Source organism: Ictidomys tridecemlineatus, chromosome 12 (genome assembly GCF_052094955.1).
Source record: "Ictidomys tridecemlineatus isolate mIctTri1 chromosome 12, mIctTri1.hap1, whole genome shotgun sequence".
Lineage (NCBI taxonomy): Eukaryota > Metazoa > Chordata > Mammalia > Rodentia > Sciuridae > Ictidomys > Ictidomys tridecemlineatus.
In genome coordinates this window covers 58,291,614-58,308,710 of record NC_135488.1, presented here as the reverse complement: position 1 = coordinate 58,308,710, position 17,097 = coordinate 58,291,614, and the positions used below count along the sequence as shown (strand labels likewise).

General features: G+C 45.4%; 1 protein-coding gene across 8 annotated transcripts in view; it reads right to left on the bottom strand.

Moving 5' to 3' along the window:
- Positions 1-17,097, bottom strand: part of Eva1a (eva-1 homolog A, regulator of programmed cell death) — an 87,588-nt gene that overhangs the window by 57,443 nt on the left and 13,048 nt on the right. For 2 of the 8 annotated variants that reach the window (XM_078028955.1, XM_078028952.1), the window contains exon 2: positions 11,326-11,535. The gene's annotated coding sequence lies outside the window, so the exon portion shown is untranslated. Of the gene's footprint in view, positions 1-1,738; positions 2,064-2,314; positions 2,366-11,325; positions 11,785-17,097 lie in introns of those variants that run through there. The other 6 variants (XM_021729153.3, XM_078028958.1, XM_078028953.1 and 3 more) reach the window with 5 other exon arrangements.

Sequence of the window (17,097 nt, the reverse complement as noted above, 5' to 3'; positions counted from 1 at the left end):
ATAACGCATCAATAAAAATATTGAAAATTTTCTTAAAGTAAATAAAGCAAAACAAATGAACAGAAAAGAGCATGAGGCAATAGAGTAGTATGTTCTGACTTGGCTTAGCAACAAATTCTGGTTCTGGAATAGGGGGAGATAGGAGGACAGAGACTGGTATGATCAGACAAACAGGAGCAGATGAAAGGATGAGAGCTGGAAATAATGGCACTCTGTGACCTGATACATTAAGCTAGGGTTTCTCAACCCACACTATTAATATTTTGGAACAGACAATTCTTCCTTGAGGGGTGATGGGCTGTCCTTTGCAACATGGAATACTTAGCAACATCCCCTGATCTCTCCTCGCCCCATGTGAATAGCATCCTCCCCACTTTATGGTTAAAATGGTCTCCAGACATTCATTACCAGATGTCTCTTGAGGGGCAAATCAAAACCCCAGTTGAAACAATTGCTTTAAAATCCTATCATCCCAACTTTACTGATGAGAAAATCCAGTTACAAAAAGTACAGGAAGGAAGGCATCAGCATCCGCTGGGATTCAAAGGCTGGTGGTCTGGCTCCAGGACCTGTCCTGAGCCAGCCTTCTGTGGCAGAATTACAGATTTGGCGACAGGCTGGGTGGCAGGGAAGGAAGGGATGAGAAAGTGAGATTCAGCTGGCCACTCAATTGCAAGGATGTCTGAGTTTGAACAAAAACCATCAAGACATACTTGTTCAAAAAGGGAAAAGCCTGGTCCCCCATGGTCTGAGCAAGCAGGAGGCAGCTCGGACAGTACAGAGGAACCCTCTACCGCTGGACTAGGTTTTGTGTATAGCACAGACGATCTGGGATCCAAATGCTGGCTGGGCCCTTTCCAAACTGTGTGGCCCTGGGCGACTACTTAATCTCACTGCATTTCACTTCGCCCATTTGTAAAAAGGAATAGGAGAAGACCCTATTCATAGGCTTGATGTGAGAGCTCAGGCAGTTAGAGCAAAATGGAAAGTTAGCGCTACATGATCGATTCTGCCCCCTCTTTCCGAACCTTTCCTTCACCTCCGCATTCCATAGAGCCCCATATCGTGGGCACCCCCGAGTCGGTGAGACCCCCCTCACCCGCAGATTAGCGGTGTGGAGCTGACTGCACCCCTCTCCACTAGCAGAGCATCCCATTGAGGCTTTAGGGGGCGCCAACAGCCTTTTCACTCCTCAATGCAACTCTGATTTCAGGGTCGGTGGGTGGGGGTGCGCCCAACGCGCGCCAGGAGCTGGGTGCCTCCAAAACAAGCCAGGTAAATAGTTCAACTTGGCGACACTTAAATTTCATGCAGGTAAACCCCGGGCAGGCCTGAGATCAAAGCCAGTCACAGTCGCAGGGCGGATGGCTCAGCCCTGCTCCTGGAGGCGGAGGAGAGAGGCGCCCAGATTTGGACCAGGAGTCCGAAGCCAGGCTGCAGAGATGGGGAGCAAAGAGTTGTTTGATATCGAAAAAGAAACGTGCGGAGCGAAGGGAGCAACAGGGTAATCGTAGGAAGAGGAGGAAAAGGAAAAAGAAAGAAAAAGAAAATGCTAGGAAGCAAGTGATCCTGGGGGACTCAGCCTACAACACCTGGGCAGGGGTTCGAGAACAAAGCAGCAGTTTCAGGTCTTAAGTGTTCTGGGTGTTTCCGAAGAGGTGGCGCTCGGGAGAAGCCGGGGCCCGCTGGGAAAGCCCGGCACCCTTGCGCCCAGGGCGCGCTCTGGGGCGCCGCTTACCTTCGCCAGGACCGCAGGCGCGCACTTCCGGGGGCTGCACTCCCTGCGCTCGGGGGCTGAGCCGGGGCACCCGGAGCCGATCACTGAGGAAAGGACGCGCGACAAAGCGCCGCTCGGGTTTGGGTTGGCACCGGCGCCTCGGAGAGAAATCCCGGCCACTCGCACGGGTCGGGCCTGAGCTGGGCACACGGAGTCCCGGCCTCGGGGCTCACGGACAACTGTGCTGAGCCCCTCAAACGCTGCAGGAGCCCGAGTCCGTGGGAGGAAAAGGTTGTCTCATTTCCTTCGGTCTCTCCCCTCCTCCATCCCCTCGGCTCTGGACCTGCCCTCCCTCTCCCCCGCCCCCTTCCCCAAGCCAGCGGCCCATGTGGGATCTCGCAAGACAAGAAACCTGAACGGCAGCGGCGCGCGGCGCCTCCCTCCGCGCCAAGTTAGTTTGCGTTCCCAACTCCTGCCTGCTTCCCCGCGCTTCCGACAGTCTCCAAAGCCAAGAGACTCCCCAGCGGCTGTCCCCACCCTGTCCTGAACCTCCCAGCCGTTCCCCCTTCTGTGACAAGCTCAGTTTTGGAAGCAGACCTCCAAGCTCTTGCCAGCATCCATCCTCCCATTTCTGTCCTGTCGCCTGCTTTGAACCGTATTAAAATACCCAACTCAGACAGGAAATAGCCACTTACTTTGTTAAATTTGATCAACTGTATTTTTCCCCCCCCGAGTGAAGAGTTTAAAGCCTGATGCATAATCTCGAAGGAATGCTCATTTTTATGGGAAAGAGAGCAGCTGAAGCCTTTGGCCTTGCTCATTCAGGTTTGAGGGGTTTTTTTGTTAAATTCGACAAGTATTTATTAAGAATCTGATGAGGCCGAGCTCCGGTGTTGGAAATGCAGAACCGAAACTAGAGGGAGGGCATCCTGTTCCTAGACAATCATCACAGGTCACAAATGCAGGGAAGATGAGATCCCCACGGATGCTGTCATGGGTCGGGGAGTGGGTGAGCTTTCTGCTGAGTGAAAATAGACTGGGCAGAGGCAAGAGGGAAAGAGCCCCATCAGGAGGCAGTCCAGCAAAGGACAAAGGTTGTGAATGATCTTGAGGAACAGGGAAAAATACTGTAGGACGAGTCCATCAAGAAAGGATAGGAGCTAAGGGGGGCAGTACAGTAGAATCCTATATCTGATGAGGAAGGACTGTTATGGGGTGGAGATGTGGAGAGATTGAAAGAGAGCAGGAGAGAAGTGACTCCCAGGACTCTGGGTGGAGTAACAAGTACCAGTGGTTGACCAAAATCTCAGCACCAACTGGACCTGCTACTGGAAGTGTGGTCCAGGAACAGACAGTATTAATAGAACAGGGAAAACTTACTAGAAATGGAGATTCTCAGGCCTTCCTTGATCTACTGAATCAGAATCTGCATTCTAACAAAATTTCCAAGTGATTCAAGGATTCAAGTATGCCTTACAATTTGGAAACATTGTTCTCAAGACTACTGACTATCAACCTCCATTCCCTGGCTTTATATTAAAAACACCTGGGAAACTTTTAAAACCACTAAGAACCCCCAGCTCCACCCACACAAATACTTAATTAGTCTGGAGTGGGGCTCCCATATCAGTATTTTGGAAATGCTCTTCAGGTGATCTAATACAGAGTTGAGAAGCAACTAGACTACTCAAGAGCTACTCCATTTAACTTGACACCTTGACTTGAAAGGAAAACAGCACCGGTTTAAATGAAAGCGAAAATACGAGTTATCCTGCTCTCATGAAGAGACAGGCAAATCAGGGAACCAGGTTCTAGCCTCAGACAATCACTAAATTACTGTCTTGAACTTGGGTAAGCTCTTCTCCCTCAGATGCACTTTCCTTATCTGTAAAAAGAACACACACTTGACTGACTCCAAATTCCATAGCCCAGCATGCAAAGTGCCATCAGCAGAGCACTCCCTAACTCACCAACTTTATCAGCAGGCAGCTGGAGAGGCAGCTTCCAGAGTCAGGTTTCCTGACATAATGCTATGTTTGCCAGCCCAGGACACAACAAGCACCAGTATCAGAGTTCAGAGATTTGTGCACTGAGCATAGGGCCACACACTACTGGTGCTCAGTAAATGTATGATGAATGAATGAATATATGAATGAATATGGCACAGTTGCCAGTGGGTGAATATAGAATTGCTAGGGTGCCATTTGGCTCTAGACTAAGTTCTAGTGACCACTGGTTCTGTTCATTTCCTCCCCACAAGCTGGAGAAAGGATCCTGGAAGCACTCAGACCCAGTCTAGCTTTAGATGTAAAATTACTCTGACTACTAAGAACTGGCAATATATGTTAAACAGTACACATCAGCCATTGGGCTCAGTATTATTTATTTATTTATTTTAGCAGTGCTGGGACTTGAACCCAGGGCCCTGTGCATGCTAGGCAAGCATTATACCACTGAGCCAAACCCCCAGCCCCTGAGCATCCTACTTTATAAACATTGCCTTATTTTGTTAAAATGAAGCAAATGCTGTTGAACTTCTGAACTTCATTACCTTGTAGGAATAACAGGTATGAAAGAACTAGAGCTTCTATATAGGGTAGCCCCTGCCTCTGTTGTGGAGCAGAACATCGGTGCATCTGTTGCTGGCCAGAGAGCCTCCTTAGGGCTCCTACACATCATTCTCCAGAGCAGGCATTCTTGAATGGAAACAAATCTTGAAAGAAGTGACTGCTCCAGGATCCTACACAGGCAGATGCTTGCAGGGGCTAAGTCAGAGGATCTGTGGGCTATGACTGAGTCTTAGAGGAAGATCCCCTCAGGAACTGGGGATGTAGCTTGGTGGTAAAGTGTTTGTCTGGCATGCATGAGGCTCTGGGTCTGATCTCTAGCATCACAAAAATTAATACATAAAGTTTTAAAAACACTAGTCAAAGAGGAAATCATATCGGAAATTAAAAAATATATTTTTTTAAAAAAAGAAGACTCCTCAAAGTACCCACTTCCTGGTTGTATGTGTGTGTGTGTGTGTGTGTGTGTGCGCACGCACGCGCATGTGCGTGCATGTACCTCTGCCTTTATGGAAAGTCTCAATTATAGATACAATTATATCTTTTCATTTTCACTGCATCTTGATGGGTAAGTACTCTTGTTCTCTCTCATTTTATAAATAACACTGAAACATGAGGTGAACCTTTCTTCCTAAAGCTCAAGTTTCTTAAGTACAGTCTGCTGCCACCCTTGACCTCATCCACCACCACCCTTCCCACCTCCTTCCAGGGAGGAAGAATCCTCATTGAAATTCACTTGTTATGGTTACAGGTCATTGGAACTCTCAGTAACCTATTTCCTCACCTGTAAAAGAAAGCACCCTTGATTGCTTTTTTTATTAAGCTACTGTGGCAGCTCCACACCATGTTGCCTGAGAAAAGATCAGAGGAGATAACCCACAGACTAAGAAAAACAGAGAACCCTGGGGTGAGCTATCCCAAGATGATAGGTGTGGTGCTTCCATGAAAACACAACTATCATCAAGAAGCAGCCAGCTAATTTCCATCCCTAGAGGAATAACAATAAAGAATTAAATACCGATTAAGACTCCCAGTTAAACCAGGTATGGAGACACACACCTGTAATTCTAGCTATTCAGGAGGCTGAGGCAGGAGGATCACAAGTTGGAGGCCAGCCTGGGCAACTTAGTGAGACCCTGTCTCAAAATAAAGAATAAAAGGGACTTGAAAAGGTAGCTCAGCAATAAAGTATAGTGAGTTCAATCCTCAGAATTACAAAAAATAAAAAATAAATAGATAAGACTTCAGATTAAACAGGAGGAAGGGACACTAAGCCCCTATGCTAGACCAGGGCAGATGCTTAGTGGCTGCCTTATGAAGCCGCTCCACCAGGCCTTGCAGGGTTTGCTGGGATGACCTTCAGGGCAGAGGCAGTCAGGGAACAGAAGATGAGTGGGAATGCACAGGATGACCCAGGCAGAGCAGAGGAGGGGTCCATGTGCACAGTGTGCGGCTATGGTTCTAACCAGAAGTGGGGGACTGAAAGGGGTTCATGGCAGGAAACCAGGATCCACAAGCTCAGGATCCATGCCTGGGTCCAGGCTCAGGGCTGTGATCTGGGGCTCTCAGAGTGAGAGCCTTATTGATGTGGGCAGATGGTGCCAATAGGCTGGGCCTCCCTGCAGAGTCCACAGGGCTCTCAAGTCACTGGTGATCAGAGCAGGGAACCACCATCCCTCATACTGGCCAAGCCATGGAGAACATCTAGACCCATGGGCCCCTTCAGTTCATACAGAGGAAGCATGGTCGTTCACAACTCAATGAGAGCAGGCTGTGGCTTTCCCTCAGAGGCTCAAATATCATGAAGATAAGAGCTAATGGGAGGATCACTACGTCCATGTCATCATGGGCCCTATTGATTAGCTACTGTTAGACATGACCCCAGCCACAATGCTGCTGCTTCTATTTCCAAACTTCCATCTGGTGTTTCCATGACAGCAATTTGATGATTTGACATAAACTCACTGGGGCAAATTTCTGCTAGTTTTTGCTTCAAACAAAAGCACAACCCCAGACTTTATCATCATTTTACTGATGAGCAAACTAGGGTCTAAAATCCAAAGGTGAATCTCGCACACACACACACACACACACACACACACACACACACACACACACACACAAAGCAGAGCTCCAGCTGAATTAGAGTGAGACCTTTAGACCATCATGAATCACCCAAAAATGATGAGCTGATGAAGGGACCACAAGATGCCTACAGTGAGATATGTCCAGAAATGTCCTCACCCCAGAATCGTGTAGACGTTTATTTATCAGTGCAATTCAACATATCTGTCACTTCCTGGAAACTGCCTGCCTTTCACAGAGAACTGTCCTAGATACCGTAGGTAACCTTGCTGCATATTACACCCGATCTCACCTGGGAAGTGTGCTCAGATTGCAGGATGAGTTCCAGACCAGAACAACTGAGTCAGAATCTCTAGGGTAGAATTTTTTTATTTGTATTTGTATTTTTTTAATGCTTTACAGGTAATTCATACATGTAGTCAGGATGCAGAACCACTTTTGTAGGAAATGCAGAGAAAAAAACCTAAGTCCTCACAGATAGAGGAGATTATAAACCAGTAAGGAGTTCAGTCTAGGAATGGGTTGTTTCCAAAAATCATCAGGAAAAGGAAAACACCAAAATTACTCCCCCATCCGAGGCATATTAAGCAATGCCAGCAGAGTTCGGTGGAACATCCCTGTAATCACAGCTACTAGGGAAGCTGAGGCAGGAGGATCGCTAATTCCAGGCCAGCTTAGCTACTTGGTGAGACCCTGTCTCAAAATAAAAAGTCTGAAAGGCTGAGGAGATGTAGCTTAGTAGTAAAGCACCCTTGGATTCTATCCCCAATCCAAAAAAGAGACAATTCCAAATGGACAAAAATCCCTAGACTTAACCTCTGCTTTAAAGTCAGAGTAAAGTCACCCCCACATAGTCAAGGGTGGGGAATCTGGTTCCACCCTAGGAAAGTACAAATGATTGAAACCAGAATCCATGCCTGCTTCTACTATGGCACTGCTATTTACAAGAAACCTTCAAACTTCCAGCTCTTATTAGTTCCAGAAGTAGTAAATGATCTCCAGGAGTGCAGGAGCAAGGCAGTCATGTAAACTAAATAATGAGGGACAAAGGAAATTGCCTCATGGCCCAATGAGAAGCTAATGGATGTGCAGACAGAGACACCAATGTGTCACCATTAATGATGTCACTTTAGGAAAAATCAAGAGGCCAAGAATTTTTTTTTAATGCTTTGCCCTACGGTAGTTTCATATCTATTCATCTTAGCCAAAGTGATCTTGAAAAGAAAATGTACACTTGTTTAAAATGTTAGTTTGAAGAAAGCAGAATAACAACTGACCTTTCTCACCTCCTTCTTTTCTCTCTCTACCTCTTTCATTTTTAACCAATTGATTCATCTCTGCCATTACATTCCTCAGCAAAGGAATGGGATTTCTGTTAAGGCCCATGGATGGTCATTAGCTAGGTGGCCTTTAAATTCATTCATCCCATGACTGTGTTCTGAGTTGAAGCTGGTCATTTGATAGTGTTGGTTACTAACACCTCCCAGACACCAGAGGTCAAAGAACACAGCACCCCTTGTTTACATCCAAACTTCCACCAATTTTTCATTAAGTCTGATGCCTCTAATCACCAAATAAATCAACATTTACAGTTATACCTTCTCTGAGGTGGAGATAACCAAATTATAAAAACTACATCCTCCATACTTCGTCTTTCTTTCCAGGAACACCATTTAGAAACGCCATTTAGAAACACCATTTAGTTGTCAAAGACAACTTTTAATAGGACTGAAAGTTCCAGGGAATATGAACTACACGGCTACACCCCTACAATGCCCTAATCACATTACCTACCTTTCTTAAAAAATAATCTTCCGCCGGGCGAAGTGGCACATGATTGTAATCCCAGCAGCTTGGTAGGCTGAGGCAGGAGGATTGCAAGTTCAAAGCCAGCCTCGGCAATGGCAAGCTACTAAGTGACTCAGTGAGATCCTGTCTCTAAATAAAATACAAAATAGGGCTGGGGATGTGGCTCAGTGGTTGAGTGCCCTGAATTCAATCCCTGGTACCCCCCCCCAAAAAAAAATAATCTTGCCCAAAAGGATAAAATTGTGAGAAGAAAGCATGAACTAAGCATTGACTTTATCTGCTCTATTACAGAGTGCAGGCTTATCTCATTGAATTATTTGCCAATCAGAGGAGGAGAGATCTGAATACTCTTGGTTCAATCACTTTATCTTCTTGCTTGGAGTAATAGAGTAGAAATCAAAATATTTCTCTATCCAGTTGCTGCCCACTGCAACATTATTTCTGATTAATGATAGGTTTTAAATCAAAACATTTCACCAGTTAAACCATAAACATAGCTTAATATAAATTTTTCTTCTTTTCTTTCCCTCCATGTTTTTTACAGGGAAATTCTAGTGCCCAGGGTTGACAGTCCCTCTACTTTCTTCATCTTGGCTAACAAGGTTAAATAAGCAGAAACTTAACATTAATAAATCATCTGTGTAAAGCAGTCCCTTCCTAACCAACAGTAAGCTACCGTAAAAAAGAGAGGTTTCAATTACAAAAAGTGAGTCAATGAAACTATTTAGCATGCCTAGAGAAATTGCTAATTCTTCTTCTTTAAGAATAAGCAAGCTAGATCCCTAGTCATAATATACATGGTCTATAAAGTTGTCAATAAGATAAATGTCTATGTCTATTTATGTTGGAAATACCATTGACTCATAAAATTGAGATACCCTGCTACATTTTAGTCCCATGCCCTATCAAAAAGCTGCCCATCTTATACAGAAAGCTATGCATTTAGAACAAAAGGAGGTGCTAGAGTTTGGAATAAAGTATAAATTTGAATCAAAGCAGCTCAACCTGACAGCATAACTGATCTGAAAACTGAGCCCTATTTCAGTGTTGCATGATAAGATTACTTGCAATTCTCCCAAATTCCTCAGAATTAGTTCCCATAACTCTGCAGAATCTTGGTCTGAAAAATAAATGGGCAAACACAGTTCAAGACAAATCATCCCAAACCTCTTGATTTCCTGTAGGAGTGCAGACTTAGCAGAACAGATGACTGTGTGGGATTCTGAAAATCCCACAGTGCATACATTTCAGATTCATAAAATTTGCGGTAGCAAGTGCTAGAGCAAACTGTCCCTAGGCACAGGTGTGCAAGATCTAATCAAACTAACTGGTTAGCAATGTCCAGATTGGGGTGATTTCCATTTCTAAAGGAGCACCTGCAATCAGTAGCTGGTGAGCCTCCTCTGTGGATGCATCAGACCAACTTAGGGACCTACTGGAGGTGTAAACAAGGAATCTGAGATTTTTGATCCTAAGATCAGATAATAAATAAAAGGCTGATTCATTTACTTCACCAAAGCATCCCTCCTAGGAATCCTTTAAATTATCAAATCTGATTAATATGTCTATAGTATATAATTGGTGAGTCATTGATTTATTTTTAATGGTTTACTCCCTGGCAGCACAGGATCTACTTGTAATGAGCTGCGGGGCAACAGAGCTTTCACAAGGATGAGTGACTTCAAGTCCCCTGGGCACATGGGATTCAGGTTGGGGTCTTCTCTGTGCTTCAAGCCCCTGCTTGCCAGACCTTTCTTCCTCAGCTTCACTTCCTCCTTCCTCATCTTTAATCATTCCACTGTCTCCTTGCCCTCAGCTTTGAACATGCCTGAACCCCTCATCCCCCATCATTTAAAACATGTAAAAATGTCACTATGGCCAACTGCATGGAAGTTCCTGGAAAAAAAAAAAAAACTACAAATAGAATTACCATATGTTCCAGCAATCCTCCTTCTGGGTATTTACCCAAAAGATTTGAAACCAATTTGTCAAAAGATGTCTTCCCTCCCATGTTGATGGCAGCATCGTGCACAATAGCTGTGATACAGAATCAACCTAAGTGTCCACCAGCAGATGAATGGATAAAGAAAAGCTGGACCTCGGAATACTATTCAGCCTTAAAAAAAGAAATAAAATTCTGCTATTACTAAGAACATGAAGGAAATTAGAGAATCATAAGCTAAGTGGAAAAAGCCACACAGAGAAAGACAAGAACTGCACAGCCTGTCTTACGTGTGAAATCTAAAACAGTGAAGGTCACCAAGGCAGATATTAGAATGGTGGCTACAGAGTCTTGTGGGGGGAGAATGGGGTACAAACTCTCAGGAGGGATAAGGAGTTTTTTCCACTTCTATTGCTCAGCATGGTGAATACAGTGTATTGTATATTTGAAATTGCTAAGAGTAAATTTCAAATGTTTTCATCATGAAAAATGATAAGCATTTGAACTGATGGATATGTTAATTAGCTTAACTATCCCACATCATGCTCATTAACCACAAGGTCTCCATCTATACAGTTATAATTTGTCTATATAATAAAAATCAAACAAATAAAATATGTTGATAAATTATTGCATAGACTTTTCATATTTTTAGATATTTTTTGCATCTTTATTTTTTTTTCCATAACAAAATTTCTCAGACAAATGGATGTCTTCCCTACCCACCACCACTTTCTGAACCCTCATTGGATCCATAGCTCATCATGGTAGTCTAATTTTTGTCCTGCCTGGAACTGCCTTCATTAAGTCATCAGTGGCTGTCTCTGTGTCTGTGTTTCCATCTGTCTGCATTTATCTGTGGTGCTCTCAGCCTTCTTCACACTCTCCTCCCTTCACTTCTGCATTTCCCCATTTCTGAGATCCCCTCCCACCTCTGAGATCATTCCTCCTTTGCAACCTTCTTGCACTGACTTTGACTCATAACAAATGCATCATTAAAATATCTCCAGAGTCAAGTGAAGCCTCCTTAGCATAGAATGTAGAGGGCTGGCTCCTACCTGCCTCTGTATCCACTCAGTAACAACCTGTCTTATGCTTCAGCCACGTCAGCCTCCGTACAGTTTCCCCAACACGTAATGCCATTTCACGCTCTGCACCTTGGTACAGTATGTTCTCGACTCCACCCCACCCCCCTGCCCTTGTACTTCTCTGAAGAATTCCAGATCATCTCAGAACAAGGTGAACAATTCCAGGAGGTCTTCTCTGTCCCCCAGTAGAGGCGGCGGCAGGGATCCTTTCTAGGTCTCCAGTGGCTCATCTCCATCGTAGAGCTCTGTGCTATGTGGCCTCATCCAGATCTGAGCTCTGTGATTCTTCATCTTTCTGTCCCCAGAGTTTAGTACAGCACCTGCTACCTAATGAGGGTGCAAGAAACATCACATTTATTTTGTTTCTCTAAATTGAATTTAATTTGCTCAGGGTGCTCTACTTGCTGTAATTTCAGTCTTTATTGAAGCATATCCCCTCCCCAGGGACAAGTGGAGGCCCCTGGTGACTGGCAGGATATAGAACATGCACAGAAAGCTCTTCAGATTCTGCCTACATGGTCACCACATCCAGCTTATTGTCCAAGCCTGCATGGAACCATGAGGCAAGTTCACCTGAGGATTGAACTTAGATATTTTTTCCACAAGGATCCTCAAGGCCACAGTCCTTCATGTTTAGTTTGCTCTACCCCACCTCTACCTCTCATCTCTCCCAGCAGCCCCTGGGGTGGGTGCCATGGGAAGGCAGAGTCCAGGTAGTCACACTTCTTGGACACTGTCATTGATGCCACACTTCCATTTTTAGGGGACTTTCCTAGTCTCTCCTCAGGCTGTGCATCCTTAGAAATGCAAAGCCTCCCTCCCACCTCAGCCCAGAGCAGCAGAATTCCCCTCAATGAATGCAGCCAGCCAAAACACAGATAGGAAGAAGAACCCTTCTCCTACTAGAAAGTCTGTTTTCAGCCCTTCAACAAAAACTCTCACAGAAAGATGAGGAACACAAAGCATTTGCTATCTCCCGGAGAAAGAAGAGAAAGTATAGCCAAGAGAACAAAACTCAAATATCCCAGAAAATTATTCTGCCATACAACCATCCATGAATTTAACTATTCATTTAAAAGCAGAAATGCCCATAAAGAACCTGCGTGGAGTTGTTTTTCTAAATACACCTCTAGGACGCTGGGAGTAGTGGCACACGCCTGGTCTCCCCCAACTACTCAGGAGGCTAAGGGAGGAGGATCACAAGTTGGAGGCCAGCCTGGGCCACCTAGTGAGACCCTATCACAAAATAGAAAAATTAAAAGGGTTGGGGATTTAGCTCAGTGGTAAAGTGCCCCTGGGTTCCATCCCCAGACCAAAAAAAAAAGAGGGAGAGAGAAACAAAAAAAGATATCTCCACCGGGCATCCTTCCTCACTCAGCCCCACCCTCCTCATGTCTTGCCCAGAGAGAGGCTGAAAGGCCCAGGATGCCGGATCTGTGGCCCAGGAAGGCGGCTCACATGGCCGAGTTTATCCGAGCTGCTGACCTGGGTTGCTGACGCAGGGCATTCACAGCAGCTGCGCTAACCCACTTTCTCCCATGGGTGATTTTAATCTCTTTAATTTTTGCCCAGCCTATGAGAAAACTGAAAGCATGGTTGGGAGGGGGCGGGAGATGGGAGTTACAGGTCATGAGCTGAGTGGCAGCTAAATCCCGAGGGAGGAAGCGAACGCAAGTGTAATCCTTTCAGGAAAACAAGTATTACTGGAGAGGAGAAGGCTGCCAATGTAACTTTGTTCCAAGAATAAATAGCACATTTTTCCTCAGTGTTTGCTTTTCTCTCTTTGATCCCCTCGAAACCCTCTGGAAATGCCTGGGCAGCGATTTCTGTCCCCTCTGAGGCTGGGGAGAAAGAGCCACAAGCACTCGCTTGAGATTCCTCAAATAAAGGCCTAAGTGGGGGGCTCCCGGGTGGTGCTGGAGCCACCAGGCCCGTGGAAGCCGGGAATCCAGATGTTTCAGTGAAGTTTAATCACCACAAATATGCCACAGTGTTTCCAAACATGCTGTCTTGATGCCCGGAAGCTGTTTAAAATGGAATAATAATGGATAGCGTCTATTTGACCAAAGCCACCGGGAGTCATGGGAGTTGGAAAATAAGAAAGAAAAGGCAAAGTTTGAACGAGTTAATGTTTAGCTTTGGTCCCAGGCAAAGTCCATGCCTGCACGCAGCGGGGGCTCACGAGAAGATGCCCTCTTATGGTTCAAGTGCTTTAGAAACCACAGTCTGCAATTACTAACACAGTTTCTTCTTTTCCCAGAGAGTGTCATCTCCAGGGAGCTGTGGGCAGGGCAATGCAAGGAAAGGGCTTTGACTTCAGACAGACCTGAATTCGATTCCGGTTCTCCACTGAGTGGTAGTTCTCAGCAGGGCAAGTTAAGGACTCGGCTTCCTCATCCGTCATCTGGGAATAATATCACCAATTTTATAGGATGAGCATGAAGAACACGTGAGATGATGGAGGCCTAAACACTTGGCATCACGCTTGACCCCAAGTGTTCAATAAATGTCGATGCCCTTCCACCACTACCTCCCCCACGGCATATCATTCAGCTCAGAGAATACCAAGCAGTGATTAAGGGGAAAACTTACACCAAGCTTAGGCATGAAGCCACGAAGTGTAAAACCCACTCCATGGGAAATGATGTTCAAAAGGAAGATTCAAACCTGGAAAGGGCCAAAGGACAGGCCCCTGTGATGTCATAAAACTACACATGAGACTTTGACGGATGATGGCCAGTTCTGACAGTCAGTTTGGGGATCTCCCAGAGGACAGGGGCATCTGAGGAAAAGCTTTATGAGGGTTGGGCATTCTCTGGGACAGAGAGAAGAGGAGCAACTAGGTATATTTGGGGAGAGCTTATAGACTTATCTGACTTAAATAGAAACCCCTTAGAGGATTTGGGGCGGGGGGGAAGATTCTAGAAAGGAAATTGGAAATGGGGTGGGTTTAAAGAGGGTGGTACATTTTTTGTCACCCCTTCTTCATTGTGAGATAGAGTGTGCTTCTACCCTTGAATCCATGCAAGGCAAGTAAAATGTAGCAGACGTGATACTATGTCAATGTCTTAGCCCATTTTCTTTTGTTTAACTAAATACTAAAGGTTGGGTCATTTATCAAGAATAGTTATGGCACCAGAAATGGTAGCACATGCCTGTAATCCCAACTACTCAAGAGACTGAGGCTGGAGGACAGCAAGTCCCAAGAGAGCCTCACAACTTAGTGAGACCCTGTCTCAAAAGAAAAACTTAAAAGGCTCCCTCACCCTGTCTTGATCTGTGTCCCTCCCTCTGCTCTCCCTCAACCCTGCACTGCAAGGAAAAAAGGGGTGAAAATTAAAGGAATGGGGATGTAGCTTATTTGGAGAACACTAGTCTAGCATGTTTTGAGGTTCCATGTTCCATGTTGCAATTAAAAAAGAAAGAAGAAGAATTATTCATGGCGAAAGGTATCACATGATAAGACAGAATCAAACTGGCTTCTGTACAGAACCAGTTCCATGAAAACCCAACAATTCATTAATATATTGATCTATTAATAAATTAATCCATTCATCAAAACAGAGCCCTTGTGTCCCAGTCACCTCCCTAAGATCCCTCCTCCAAATACCTTTAACATATGAATATTCCTAACACATAAATTTGGGGGACACACTCAATCCATAGCATTCCAGCCCTGGCCCCCAAAGTTAATGTCCTCACATGCAAAAGGCATTCATTCCATGCCAATAGTCTCAAAAGTTGGAACTTATTTCAGCACCAATTTAAAACTCCAAAGTCCAGTCTCATCTGAATTAGATCTGAGTGCCACTCAAAGTATGCCTGCAGCAAATGCACTCCAACCATGAGACTGTAAAATCAAACAAGTTATCTACTTCCAAAACACATGGGATAGACATTCCAGTTCCAGAAAGGAAAAATAAGCAAAAAGAAAGGAGTGACAGGCCCCACATAAGTCCAAAACCCAACAGAGGAAACCATGTTAATCCTTAAAGCTCCAGAATAATCTTTCTTGACTCTGTGTCCTGCTTCCTGGACACACTGGTATGGGGATCAGGGCCCCCAGAGCCTTGGCAGTCCCACCCTTATGGCTGTGCTGGGCTCAGCCCACACTTCAGCTCTCTCCATTCAGAGTCTCATGACGGCTGTCCCCACTGGTATTGCATGCTGGTTGCTCTATACTGCTGGGAACTCAGAGTTTGTCCTGCCCGTGAGGCTCCATTAAACACTTTTCTGGTGGGGACATTCAGCAGCAACTTGGACCCTCTTTTCACATGGGCATTTCCCTAGTAGAGGCTGTCTCTGATGACTTCACCTCTATGGAAGTTTTCTGCCTGCCCCCCCCCCCCGACTGTTCAGGACATCCTTTGAAATCACAATGGAAGCTGCCGTGACCCCACAGCCCGTGTGTCCTGCATGCCTGCAGGATTAGCACCATGTGGACATTGCCAAGGCTCATTGCTTGTACCCTCTGGAGCAGAGGCATGAACCACACATGGACCTGCTTGAACCACGGGGTGGTGTGATCCTGCCAAGGTTTACAGCTTGTACTTTCCAGAGCAGTGAGTTGAGCTGCACCTGGGTCCACTTTAGCCACAGCTGGAACGTGGGTGGGGAGCAGACACTCAAGGCAGTTCAGAGCAGCAAGATCTTTTTGTCCCCAAGATCTTAACATTTTCTGAACCTGTGATGGAAGGGACAGCTTCAGAGATCTCCAAGATACCCTGGGGGCCTTTTGCTCATTGGGTTAAGAAATGCCACCTGGTCCCCTTTATCTGTGCTCATCTCTTTGGCAAATAAGTCTCTGGGCCATACCTCCTTTTCTCTCCCAATCTCTGCCCATCAAAGCCACTTCTACATTTTCAGGTACCCTGATTGCAATGGTCTACTCCAAGTTCCAATTTTCTGTTTTCCTTTGTTTTTAACTGAATTTCACAGACTGGATAATTTATAAATAATAGAGGTTTATTTAGCTCATGGTTCTGCATGCTGGGAAATCCAAGAGCAAGGCACGACATCTGCTCAGCATCTGGTGAGGGCCTTCCTACTGGGTCACAGCGCAGAGAATATATCACGGTGGTGAAAGACCGAGACAAACTGACTTTTGTAACAAAGCCACACCACTGATAACCCATTAATCCACTAATCCAGGAATGGATTAACCCACTCTTGAGAGTATAGCCTATGTCCCATAAATCTCACAATTACTTCGTAAAGGCCCCTCCCCTGAATACCATTAACATATGAATTTAGAGATTAAGTTTCCAGTATATGAATTTGGGGGACACACTCAAACTAGAGAGGCCAGTTTCAGATCTAGCCTTTTTAAGGGAATCAGTACCTTTTACTTCCCACTTTTTGGGACTTTTGTTGTTTAGGTGCTGCCTCTTAGAACCTAGTCACCATGCTGTGAGAGACCCAAGCCACATAGAAAAGCTACATCTCTAGACTCTCTGTTCAAAAGCCCATGCGAACTAGCCAGATGCAGTGGTGCATGCCTATAGTCCCAGATACTGGGGGTGCTAAGGTGGGAGGATCACTCCAGCTCAGGAGTTTAAGACCGGAATGGACAACATAGAGAAACCCCACCGGGCACGGTGGCACATGCTGTAATTCCAGTGGCTCAAGAGGCTGAGGTAGGAGGATGACGGGTTCAAAGCCAGCCTCAGCAAAATCAAGGTGCTAAGCAACTCAGGGAGACCTTGTCTCTAAATAAAATACAAAATAAGATTGAGGGTATGGCTCAGGGGTTGAGTGCTCCTGAGTTCAATCCCAGGAACCAAATAAATAAATAAACAAATGCCAGCCCCCAACTGAGCTCCCAGTCAACAGATAGTAATCAGACCAATCCTTGCAACATGTAACCATGTCTTGCAGATCCCAATCCAG